Source organism: Grampus griseus, assembly GCF_964374135.1.
Source record: "Grampus griseus genome assembly, chromosome: 2".
NCBI classification, from domain to species: Eukaryota; Metazoa; Chordata; class Mammalia; order Artiodactyla; family Delphinidae; genus Grampus; species Grampus griseus.
Window position 1 is genome coordinate 40,699,391 of NC_139018.1, and position 12,256 is coordinate 40,711,646.

Consider the following 12,256-nt stretch of genomic DNA (forward strand, 5'->3'; position numbering starts at 1 on the left):
ATTTATTAAAAATAAAATAAAATAACAGTAAAAAAAATAAAATGAAAAAATTTTAATTAGCCACACTTTTGCAATCAGATTGGCAAAGACTGAAGAGTATAGATAGACACTTGGGGAAAGTTAGCCTATTGTATACTGTCAAGGGGAGGGTAAAATGGTACACATTTGAAGGACAATTTGGCAATATACATGAAAATTTTAATATATATACCCTTTGACTCAGCAATTTCACTTTTGCAGTATACCCTAATGAAATATTCACACAAGTACTCAAAGATATGTGTAAAGATTCACAGAATCATTACTTATAAAAGAAAAAAGTTGGAAAAAAGATATGTCCATCAATAAGGGAATAGTTAAATAAGTTTTTAAAAATCCATGAAAAAAAAAATCCACGAAATATCTTATAGCTATGAAAAAGCTTGAGGTACAACTATATGTTTTGACCTAATAGAAATGAGACTATGAACTGGGTAAACAAAGATGGGAAAGCCCAGGCTCCTAGCCTCCATTCTACCACATATCCAGTCACTTCTACATTCTTTATCTCAGTTTATTTATAAAATGGAGTTAATATTGCTGCTTCTTATCTATCTTAGAAGTAATGGGCAAACAAAAGAAGCCCTTTGAAAAGTAGAAAGCATTGTAGAAATGCAAAGTATTATTCCTGAAAAACATTCTTTTATTAACCAAAACTTTGTTTTTCTTAAATCACTACTCAGTCCAGATTTCTTTTCTCTATCATATATTTAAACCAGTGTTTCCAAATGTGGGCAGCAGACAAATCTCCATCAAAATGGATGTGGAGAAGTTATTAAAAATACTGAGTCCAGTCCCAAACCTACCAAAATTTTGGAACCCCTGATTTAATGGAAATAGGGATTAAGTCAACAGTTGCCCTTTCATTGAGAAGAGTCTGGGCTGAATCCCATTAATGGTAGCAGGCCATCAGGTCTGGCTTTGATCTGTCCTGCCTTATGGTTTGCCCTCACTGCAGGAGTCAAATGGGCTGGTAAAATAGTACAAATGGTGCCCCCATTTACTCAACCCCAATAGAAGCCAAAGAACATTCAATGAAAAGAACAATGTGATTGCCACTTTGCAGACAAACATGAACCCAGCTTAGCTTTAAGGACTGTAGCTGTTGGAAAACACCATCTCCTGGGCAGCTGCTTTGGCTACTGTCCCCAATTAACTTAGCAGAGTCTCAAAAATAGAAGGCAGCCTCTGTTCTGTTACATAATAAACAGTTCTTTATTTGAAATGACAATATTTACTTTTCCTATAGTGAACTCCAGCAGCCTACTAGGCAGTGGGCAAACAGTAGAAATGCCTAAAATGGAAACTTGAGAAAGCAGTTTAGCTAGTATAGTTTACTCTAACTTTCTACTTTACCAACAAGTAATTGGAAGATCCTCTCCATGTTTCTCTCATATGGATCATGGATTCCATGTGACTTTGTTACCACCATGCATATCTTTCTTGTTTTGTTGAGTCTTGAAACATGCAAAACAGATGTGATGTAGTGAGTTCTCCAATACTCATGTGTTTAAGCAGAGGTGAGGGTTGTCCATCAAGAATGTTTTTGGAGGGATTCTACTTAGTGTGGCAGGTTTATCCAGTGACTTCTTGGCCTTTCCCAACAGCAAAGAGTCTGGTGACTATGTTTCCAAAGGGAGAAAATAATAAACTGTGATTATTAACCATCTTGGGTATTTAATCTCCCTCTCATAAGCAAGAAGCTGTGATTTATGTGATTGTGTTCTTTATTGTAAAAACCCTTTGTATACCTTTGTAAGCAACAAATGACCATTATTTGCAGTGTAGACAACACTTTTAACTTCCTCTTAGATTTTATTTTCCATTCCTTTTATTATATTGTGGCAATGCTCCAGAACATCTCCATTTCTTGCAAATCTTTGGGGAGAGGGGCTCAATTGGGTTACACTATTCTAAAGGGGTCATGCACATTGAGAAATGTTTAAAAAACTTTTTGGTTTCTAAGGTGGTACTCAGGAGGCAATACTGTTCTTTGGCCAATGAGATTTGTTTAATTTTTGTGGCTGGTGCTTGGATTGTCTTCAGAGATTTTTCTTTCTTGTCTCATTCTCCTTGTCTGATGTCACTTCCCTGCTAATGCATTCAGCAGAAGCAATCACTGGAAGAGGACAAACTATTTCCTATTTCTTATCTAGTCATTAGTTAGAAACATTTTAATTCCTACAAAATCCTTCAGAAACCCAAAGATCCCACCCCACAAGTAAAAAACCTAATCTAAAAATTCTCTTTCCAAATCATACAAAGTAGAGACTTCCCTGGTGGTCCAGTGGTTAAGACTCCGTGCTCCCAATGCAGGGGGCCTGAGTTCGATCCCTGGTCAGGGAACTAGATCCCACATGCCACAACTAAGAGCCTGCATGCCACAACTAAAAGGTCCTGCATGCTGCAACTAAAGATTCCACATGCCGCAACTAAAACCCAGTGCAGCCAAATAAATAAATATTTTTTAAAAAATCATACAGAATAAATTTCTGGTTAGGTCAAAATTTGGAGTTTAAATTTTATTCCTGCTGATAGGACATCCCTTTTTTATGTTCCTACACAGAGTGATTGTTTACTCTCAAAGGAGAGCCCACTAACCAGTTGCATTAAAATTACTTGAGGTGCGTGTTAAAATGCAGATTCCAGGATCCCACTTTAAACTTAGGGAATCAAAAATTCTGGGGGGTTGGGCCACGGTATTTTTACAAGTGCCTCACGTCATTTGCATGCCCACCAAACTTTGTGATAACACTGCCCTTAAGACAAGCCAAATCCTTAATTTTCTGGAATTTCTAGTATTTCTTCTCCTAACTAAGCCAAAGAAAGAATTGTAAGCATTGAAAATACAGGCCAAATCTTGTCATAGAATATGTATTCTATTGTAACCCTGTTTATGAACACTTAATAGCTTCTCTGTGGAACAGTTAAGCTGTAGTAATTACCTCACAGTTCTGTAATCTGTATGTCTCCTCCCACATGACATTTGCACCAAGACTATGGCTTATTTCTAGACAGGATGGAAGAACTACCAGACCTGTGTGGACTGTGCCACTTCACGTTACATTTTCTTTTTCTTAGTGATTTAAAGACATTTATGAAATTTCTCACAAATCTTGAACCTGAATTATAGAATCTAACTTAAGGAGGATAAAATTTTACAAGGACTCACTAAATCAGAATCATTTGAATCTGATCTCTTTATGGAAAATTGCTTTTTAGATAAATTGGAAAGGATCTGGGATTCAAAGTTCTTTTTTAAATTGAAGTGTAGTTGATATACAATATTATATTAGTTTCAGGTATAAAATATAGTGATTCAATATTTTTATAAATTATACTCCATTCAAAGTTATTACAAAATAATGACTATATTTCTCTGTGCTGTATAATATATCGTTATCGCTTATTTATTTTATTGGGAGTCATAGTTCTTATCCCCAAACTGCCTCTGAATTATAATTCCGTGTGCAAATTGTACAACCTCTCTGCCATATTTTTGTAATAGGAATAACCTCTCTTTGCAATAAGAATAATACTGAGAAGTTAAGAAAGTTCTGAGAAGATGAATGAGATCAGGCTTGTAAAATGTTAAAGGTTTCTGAGTGAAGGATCCTATAAAAAGTGTAAATTATTAGTATTCCTTTTATGGGCCTTTAATGAGTTATTGACCTGTCAATGATGAATCTGCCTCTTGAAATATTTCACTTTTTGTTTTTTAGGCTTACTGGAGTAACACAATCTGCCCTTAAATTTTCCTGGAGTATTTTTGGGAGCTTTAAAATTTAGTCAAAAACAAAAAAAGCAACAATACCTCTCTCCCAAACACATATGCACTCCCTGAGACTACAGTGTGCATCTTTATCTTGACTTACTAATGACTAGATCGATTGAACTTAAACAATTTGGGTCCTCAAAGCCTCAAATGCTTTGGGTTAGCTAAAGTATCACAAGGTCTACTAGCTTATTAGCAGTAAACGCAAATGTAGGAAAGTGATTAGAAATAAATTATTTACTTGATGTCACTCTTGGTTGTGAAATTATTCTACCCACCTATAGTTTCAGTTGTTATCATGCAAACTGCTCTTTTAAATTTTTGCTCATCCAAAATTAAGGATTTTTGAAAAATCTAACTAGAGACAAAGCAAAAGCAACACATATCTGCATATCACAATCATTAAATTCCTTAGTAACGAGGAACGCCTAGTTGGCTCAAGAGGGTATTTGAAGATTGTTTCAGCGTTTTCAATTTACAAAGTAGGAGAAGGAATTTTAAAAGATCATTGAGGGGCTTCCCTGGTGGCGCAGTGGTTGAGAGTCCGCCTGCCGATGCAGGGGACACGGGTTCGTGCCCCGGTCGGGGAAGATCCCACATGCCACGTAGCAGCTGGGCCCGTGAGCCATGGCCGCAGAGCCTGCACGTCCAGAGCCTGTGCTCCGCAGCGGGAGAGGCCACAACAGTGAGAGGCCCGCGTACCACAAAAAAAAAAAAAAAAAAAAAAGATCATTGAGTCTACTGGTTGAAGCTGATCACACTTTGTTGTCTTATTTAATAAAGTTTATCTTATAAGTACAAAATATGTCACTTTTATGTAGAAGAAAAAAGCTGAAAAAAAAAAAACACCACCAAAATCTGGGATGTATAAACAGATAAAATGGGTTGGCAGACATAAAGAAAAGTGAGGGACTTCCCTGGTGGCAGAGTGGTTACGAATCCGCCTGCCAATGCAGGGGACCTGGGTTTGATCCCTGGTCTGGGAAGATCCCATATGCCGTGGAGCAACTGGGCCCGTGCGCCACAACTACTGAGCCTGCACTCTACAGCCTGCGAGCCACAACTACTGAGCCCGTGTGCCACAACTACTGAAGCCTATGCGCCTAGAGCCCGTGCTCTGCAAAGAGAAGACACTGCAATGAGAAGCACGCACACCACAACTAGAGAAAGCCTGCGCACAGCAATGAAGACCCAATGCAGCCAAAAATAAATAAATAAAAATTTTTTTTAAAAAGTGAGGAATACATGAAATGGTGTGCTGAGGCTGCTCTTCTTGGATAGTAGATCCAGAAGGTAAAAAAGTTTCTGGAACTGAATAAATAACAAATTACTATTGAGAAGTTCCTTGCAGAGTGACGTGAAAGAAAAATATTTATATCCATATTGACAGTGACAAAGAGATCTGGGGATAGTTCAGTGGCTTGGGTTTGACTGACATCACTTCTTGAACAAATTTGAGGTTTAAACATTCACAAATGTTCCTAATATTTTTTGAACAAGGAAGTGAGATATTAGCACTTTTTTTTTCAGTGCGATATCTACCATTATAGCATCTGTCAGCCTTAACTTTAAACCTTATAGAAGAATCAGCATATCCTGATTTGAGAGTTTCCCCCACATGGTAAAAATAAAATGTGAAATTTCAGTAAATGGCATGAAAAATTTTCGTAGTACCAGCAAGTTTTCAGAAACTAGAGCTTTTACATAATATGGAAGTTTTAATGTTTTGAAGGTTCAGTAAATTATGTAGTATACAAAAGTGAAGTCTAAATTACCCACTCAGGAGGGTAACCCTAGAGCCCACATGTCTGGATCCATGTATGCAGATGGACAGATACACTTCATTTCTCCTGGGAAGTTGAGTTCTAAAAAGCTATCACTCAGAACAGACGGTTTTATGATTGCATGAAAAGAAAAGGAAAGATGACAAAGTTGCTGTAAAAATGAAAGGCCTTTTGGTGTATTAACAGCTGAAAACATTACAGCTTAAATGAAGATGTGAAAAAAACTCAGCTTAAAACTGCAAATTTAAAAGAAAAACTTATGCAGGCTTGAAGCATATGGACACCCACCCAGTTTGCAAAGAGGGCAATGGGAGGCCCAGACTTTAGCTTATTAAAGGTGACCTTTCCCCTCTCTAAAATTTCAAAGCTGACGTTTCAAGTGCTGAGCAGACTGTGTGCCATATGTAACATGACCTCAGCCCCACTCTGCCCGAGCACTGATGGCATCACTAATGAGAGGTGAAAGGTCCTTTTCTTGCAGCTTTTTCAGAAACCCACCAACTCTTGCCTGTGAAGTAAGGCTCCTCCCTCCCCTCACCCCTTGATTTCAGGAGAACTGCATTTAATACACAGCCTCAAAACACTTTTATTACCGGTCGATTTCCTTATAGCCACAGCCAAATGGCAGGACGTACAATCACATGCAGAAGAAAATATTTATTTTGACTCACAAGGCAAAGGGATTAAGAGAACATTGTATTAACCTTGCCTTTCATCTATGTTTTAAAGGGAAATTCTCCAGAGGCGTCAATTGAAGTTCATTTTTTTTTTTATAAAGAGTATCAAAGACTTTTAGGAGACCAGGTGTGTGTTTATCTGAGGGGAAGAGAGAAAGGGAAGAAACTACATTGGGGGGAAAGGCAGATTTCACAAAGCTGCCTCAGAGACTGAAAAAGACGTACTTACAGGAATCTGTTACAGGCATTCCTACCAGCCAGCTCTCTGCTCCCCCCACCCCCGCCTTTTTCCCCCTTGCTGCTTCGAAACAAAATAGCTTCTTTCCAAGCAGGTTGTTATATTCATGGCATGGTCAATTTCCGTTTGCCAAGAAAATATTTAGGCTGATCAAAGAAATTAGAAAATCGGATGAATAGAAACAGACGTTCCCACAAGAGAAGCGTTTCTCAATGTGAAGAGAGGCAGGCGGATTGCAGCCCACCCAGTTACTCCTAGGAAATAGCTCTCTTGCTAAAGGCAGAACTACAGGGACACCTGGATTCTACTGGAAGGCCTATGGAAGAGTCACGACTCCCCAGGAAATTCACATGGGGACTGGAACTTGGGACTCTCCGGCGGATGATCGGTTCTAGTATCTATGAGCAAACCTGGAGGGCCTTTAATTACGTTCATTAATACAGAGGGACCTTTCAAAACATGAGATCCTTTTGTTTTGCTTTGACTTGTTTATAATGAGCATGGAGACACAAGAACACATTATCCTTTGCAAATGATAGAGGAGTTTCTCCTGAATTAATATAAATTCAGTTTTTAGATTTGTGGGTTTGGGTGGGGAACGGTTGATAGCAATTGTCCTCGGGACCCTTTGGTCTCCGAGTGTGCAACCGGGCCAGTCGATAACAGTAAATAAGACGGTCTTCTACCTCTTCCTTGTTCCTGGGCAAGGCGCAGCCAAACCAGGTGAGGCCACTTGCTGCGGCGCTTCGATGGGAAGGATTGGTTGCCGTTGCGGTTTCCTTCCGCAGGACTCTGGAAAACGAAAAGTGGGCTCCGCTCGGGCAAAGGAGATCCAGATTCTCCCCTATCCCTTGCTCGCCTTGGGCACATTGGGGCAGCGCAATCGCCAGTGAAGCGTCGCAGACCTTACTCCGACGCCTCCAGTTTTCCAAAGGAGAAAGCGAGGGAGGGATGGCTCTGAAGGAAGGCAACTGTGGGGGGCCCTTTAGGGCCAAAGAAGACTCCCTTCCTGCGAGTTCCGCTTGGGGCAACGCGGCGCTACTAAGGCCGCAGCTGGAGGAGCTGTTGCCAGGCTGTGGGCTGAGAATCCGCTATGCCATCCTTGCCCCTCCCCGCCGCGCGTCCCTCACCCCCGGGGCTCGGCTGGGCAGATTTTCTTTTCCTTTCTTTTCTTTCTTTTTTTGTTTTGTTTCTGTTCCTACCGGCCAGGCATCCTTTGCCAGGAAGACAGCGCCCTCTCTCTCCTCCCACCGTGCCCGCCGCCGGCCTGCACCCCCTCCCAGCTTCGCTGACCTCCCCTCGCCTCCTTCTCGCCCCCGCCCTCCTCGGCCCTGTCCCCTCCTTCCTTACGCCCCTACGCCTCTCGGCCCCCAGAACAACCCAGGGGAACAACCCGAGAGAATGGCGGGCTCCGAAGCCTTCTCAAGTCTGGGCCACTGGGCCGGCTCGGCCCGAGCGCCCAACCTCTGGCTGTAGAACTGGGCGGAGCCGTCCCCGGCGCAGACGCGGCACCCGAGAGCTCGAGCGCGGCCCCGGGGAGGGGTTCCTGGCGCGGGTGGCGGGGCGTGGGTTCGGCCGGCTCTCGCAGGCTGGGTACAGCGGGCCGGCGGGCGGGGCCCCGAGTACGCTGCGCGGCGAGCTCTCCCCCGCGCCGGCGCACACCTGGCAGAGCAGCTTACCGGGGACCCCAGAATGCTCCAGCGAGACGTTGACGCGGGCCTGCAAGCAGGGTGACGGGTGGGGGTGGCGGGTGAACTTGAGTAGAGGTAAGGAAAACTCCTACAGCCTTGCTCCAAGCCCTAAAAGCGCCCCTCGCGGCCCGCCGGCTGCCTGGAAGCCTCACCCTGCCGGCTTTCAGCAGGGCTGCGCCAAGTACAGCAACGATGTTGGAAATGGTTGCAAAATCCAAGCCCAGACGGGTGGGCGAGACGCGCGGAGGGGCATGCGTGAGTGGGCACCCTCCACCCCTTATTTAATTCTCCACAGCTCAGAGGACTGCTGCTTCAGACAAATGCCGCGTGGCCCATTCGAGAGCAGAGGCAGTCAAGCTTATGTCCGCGAAAACCTGGATTCTTTAGAACCCAAACAATGTTCTTGTATGGGAATGCAAAAACATTTTCCATGGCGTGGATTTGCACCGACATAGAGGCCTGAAATGCTCCCCTTCCCCTCCTAACCGTTCCCGGCGCTCGGGAGCCACAGGGGGAGTTCGCCTCAAGCTCACCCGGCTGCAGAGCGCAGGCGGCTCCCAGAAATGCACTAATTGAGTCACAAACCACCGGCTGCCCCTAACAAAGCGAACCGTCTCGGCAGCTCAGCGCCCAATTTGTCCGCAGCACTTTCTTCCGCAATTCAGAAGCATTATCTTGTTTTTAAAAGTATCGCGGCAGAAACGTGGCAATTATCCTGGGCTCAGGTTACGCTAAATGGCTTTAGGCTGAGAAATGGAAGAATATAAATGCTGCGAAGGTGGTGATCGGTTTTCTGCCGGGCCTGTATGAGGGTAGGGAGGCGAGCGAGAGGATTTCGGCCAGGGAGAGGGAGGTACGGCGCAAGTCCCCACTCTTGGTTCTCTTTCCCAATGGCACCAACCAGAAAGAAGTGTTGGGCCTTTATCCCTAGAGGTTAAGGATTCAGAGCGATGATCTCCTTCAGAGATCTGGAGAGAAGGGGTCATATCCCGACAAGACAGGGCCAAGCTTCTGGCCTCGGCTTTGGGTCAGGAACAGGTTGGGAGCTTCAGGCATTGCTGGGATAAGGAAGGGAAGAGAGGTCAAGGGTCAGAGGGAGAGATGAGGAAGAATCCAGTTTCGGGACAACTACACTAAAATTGGAGAGGGAGAATGGCACTGGGAGAAAACAGCCATGAGGAAAGAGGAGCCGGCCCTGATGACTGGGGAGAGGCGTTCGCAACTGAGCGAGGGGCAGGCCTGGCCCGGGAGCCCGGGCGGACGCTGTAGGGTGGGAACCCTGGAGAACTGGAGAGGCCCAGAGACCACGAGGCTTCTCCGCATCAAGGGAAAAAACAAACAAACAAAACAAACAAACACAGAAAACCTCTAAGAATCTTCATCTCGGTCCACCAGGGTGAGTTTGGGCCTGGAAAATGGGGAGAAAAGAAAAGAGGGAGTAGCAAAAGGCGTTGGGGTGCCAGCTCCCGGCGGGCAGACGCCTTGCTCGCCGCAGCCGCCCAGCCTGTAGTGGTAGCCACGCTGTGCGCGTGTCTCTTTCTCCTTCTGCTCAAACCAGCCCCCACATCTTGAAGTAATCAGCAGCCGAGAAGGGACTCGTCCCCCTGGCATCTCAGGTTAAAGAAGGAGGTCCAGGAAAATGTGGTAGAGCCATTACAAGAAACCCGAGCCGCAGTCATCAGGGACTCCAATTGCCATCGCATTAGGATTGATTAGAGACCAGCAGTACCGTAATGACCCGGAAAGAGGGGCAGCCGGGGATTATTAATATCAGAATGTGGCGGAGAGGGGAGGTGGGTGAAGGGAAGGAGGGAAGAGCAAAGTGAGGAGGGAGAAGTTTTAAGTTACTAGGATTTATATATAAGTTCCGGCTTACCTGAGGAAACCAGATAGTCAGTGAATCACGCAAACAATAAATCTAATTCCATCTAAAATTTCACGAAGCCTGATTATTTGGGGGGGGGGGAGGAAATCAATGTGAAAATCAGGCCAACATCTAGTTTTTATAAATACGTGTTTTTATAAACTTATTTTAAGAATCTAAGTGAAGAGATGGGGAGAAATGCTGGATGTTCACTTTCCTTACCAATGGGTCCCTACAAAAAGACTTAGGGAGGGCATTTTTGAGTCATTTTGGGTCTTCTCTCAAGGGCTATGGGGCAATGGAGTGGACATTTTCGCAGAGTCTGCAGAGGAATAATAAACCAAATTTTAATTGAAACAGTGATAACTGGGTAGTGATTTTTGTTTTTTATTTTGTTTGCGACAGGAACGATCAGGATCCCTAAGAGATGTAGAGAAGAGAGTGGTTTGTCTCCTTCCTCGGACTATGAGCCAAAACAAATCAGCCCCTGATGGTCTGGGCTGAAACGCAGCTCACTGGATAATTAACTCCATCTTTGCAGTCCACCCTAACTGTTTATTTAGTGTCACCCTGCATTACCATCACTAGCACTTTCCTCTGAACAGGAGGAGCTGCAGGCTTTCACCTCCCAAAAGGAAATTCTTCTTAGCTTAGACAGATGCAGTATACAGGATGTACATTAGCTGACAAAAAAGTTGATTGGAAATTCAGTGGAAGATAAGAACTCTTGCCCTGAGGTAATATTAATAAAGCAAAAGAGGCAAGGGTGTCTTAGGTTCTTAAGAACAGATTCTTACAACACTCTCCTTCACTTTCCAGAAAGGTGCTTGGCATCTATCTAATGTTGAGTGGTGTCTTCTGACTCAAATCTGGCGGTTGGCAAGTCTCTGGGCCTGAGCCTTCGCAGAGCGCAGCTTAAATCTGCCCTCTTCCCCCCAGGTGGCCAACCCACCTTCCTCAGTCCTCCATGGGTGCCCCCACCTTTTTAACCACACCACCACTCAGTGTGGCGGGTCCCCACCAGCTGAGCTAGACGCCCCTGCTCGGACTTCAGAGTCTACTCGCCCTTTGCTGCCTGGGTGCCCGATATCAGCACAGCACGCTCTGTAAGACCTCACAGCTCCTGGTCCTGGGGAAGCAAGCGCAGGCGCCAATAGTCGTGAGGAAGGGAGAGGAACGAGAGAGAGAAGGAAAAAAGAAAAAGAGAATAGAGGGATCCAGATAGAGAGGAGAGGGTGTGGCGTGAGAGAGAGAGAGAGAGAGAGAGAGAGAGAGAGAGAAACGCGGAGAAGAATGAGAATGAGGCAGCGAGGGAACGAAAGGGACAGAGGGTGAGATGGAGATAAGAGAGAATAAAAGAGAGAATGAAGGAATCAGAGGTTCACACACACAGAATGAATGAGCTTCCTCTTTCAGACTGAAAAGAGAGGATGAGGTAGAAAGAGACACGGAGAGAGACCAGACCTGGGGACACACACAGAGGGAGAGGATAACCTCTCCAAACACACACACTCCAGCACTGTCCCCATCCAATCTGAGTTCCCTCGCGGCGGTGTGTCTCAGCCTTTCTCTCTCCTCTCTCTTCCTTCCCTGACCCCGGAACAATGTGGAGACTGTATTTTCAGGAGCCGCGCGGGGCGGCACGGTTTTTAGCAGCAAGCTGGGCTCGCAGCCCGCTCTGTTTGTCCAGGTGTGGGCAGGGGGCGGCAGCCTCCCGGCGTCTTGGGCTGCCGCTGCGTTTTCGCACCAAGGAAGCGGGAGGCTCTGCTCGCATGTTTCCCGCTTCCAGGAGAAAACTCCCTCCCTACCTCCATACATAAATATATTAGGGGAACAGACAAATCTTCATTGTTCAGAAATAAGCCAAGGAGGCCGGCCGGCTCCCCTTGGCCCGGCCAAGCGAGGCTGGAAGGAAGGGAGGGAGAGAGAGGCGGGGGCCGCGCGGATCCGGTGTCACGTTGCAGATTCCCACTAAAGATAACGAAACGTGATCTATTTTTCAGAACAGCAAGTGGATGGGAAAGAACCTTGACAACACAAAACTCATTTACTAATGGACTGGTTTTGGGTTTCTCTCCTTTGGGTCCGCACATCGCCCTGCCTGAGCCCTCGGCCTATTCAGAGCTCGTGGGGAGCAGCGTCCCCCAGGAGGCAGGTGGGCGGCTGCTCGGGTGCCGCGCCGCCATCG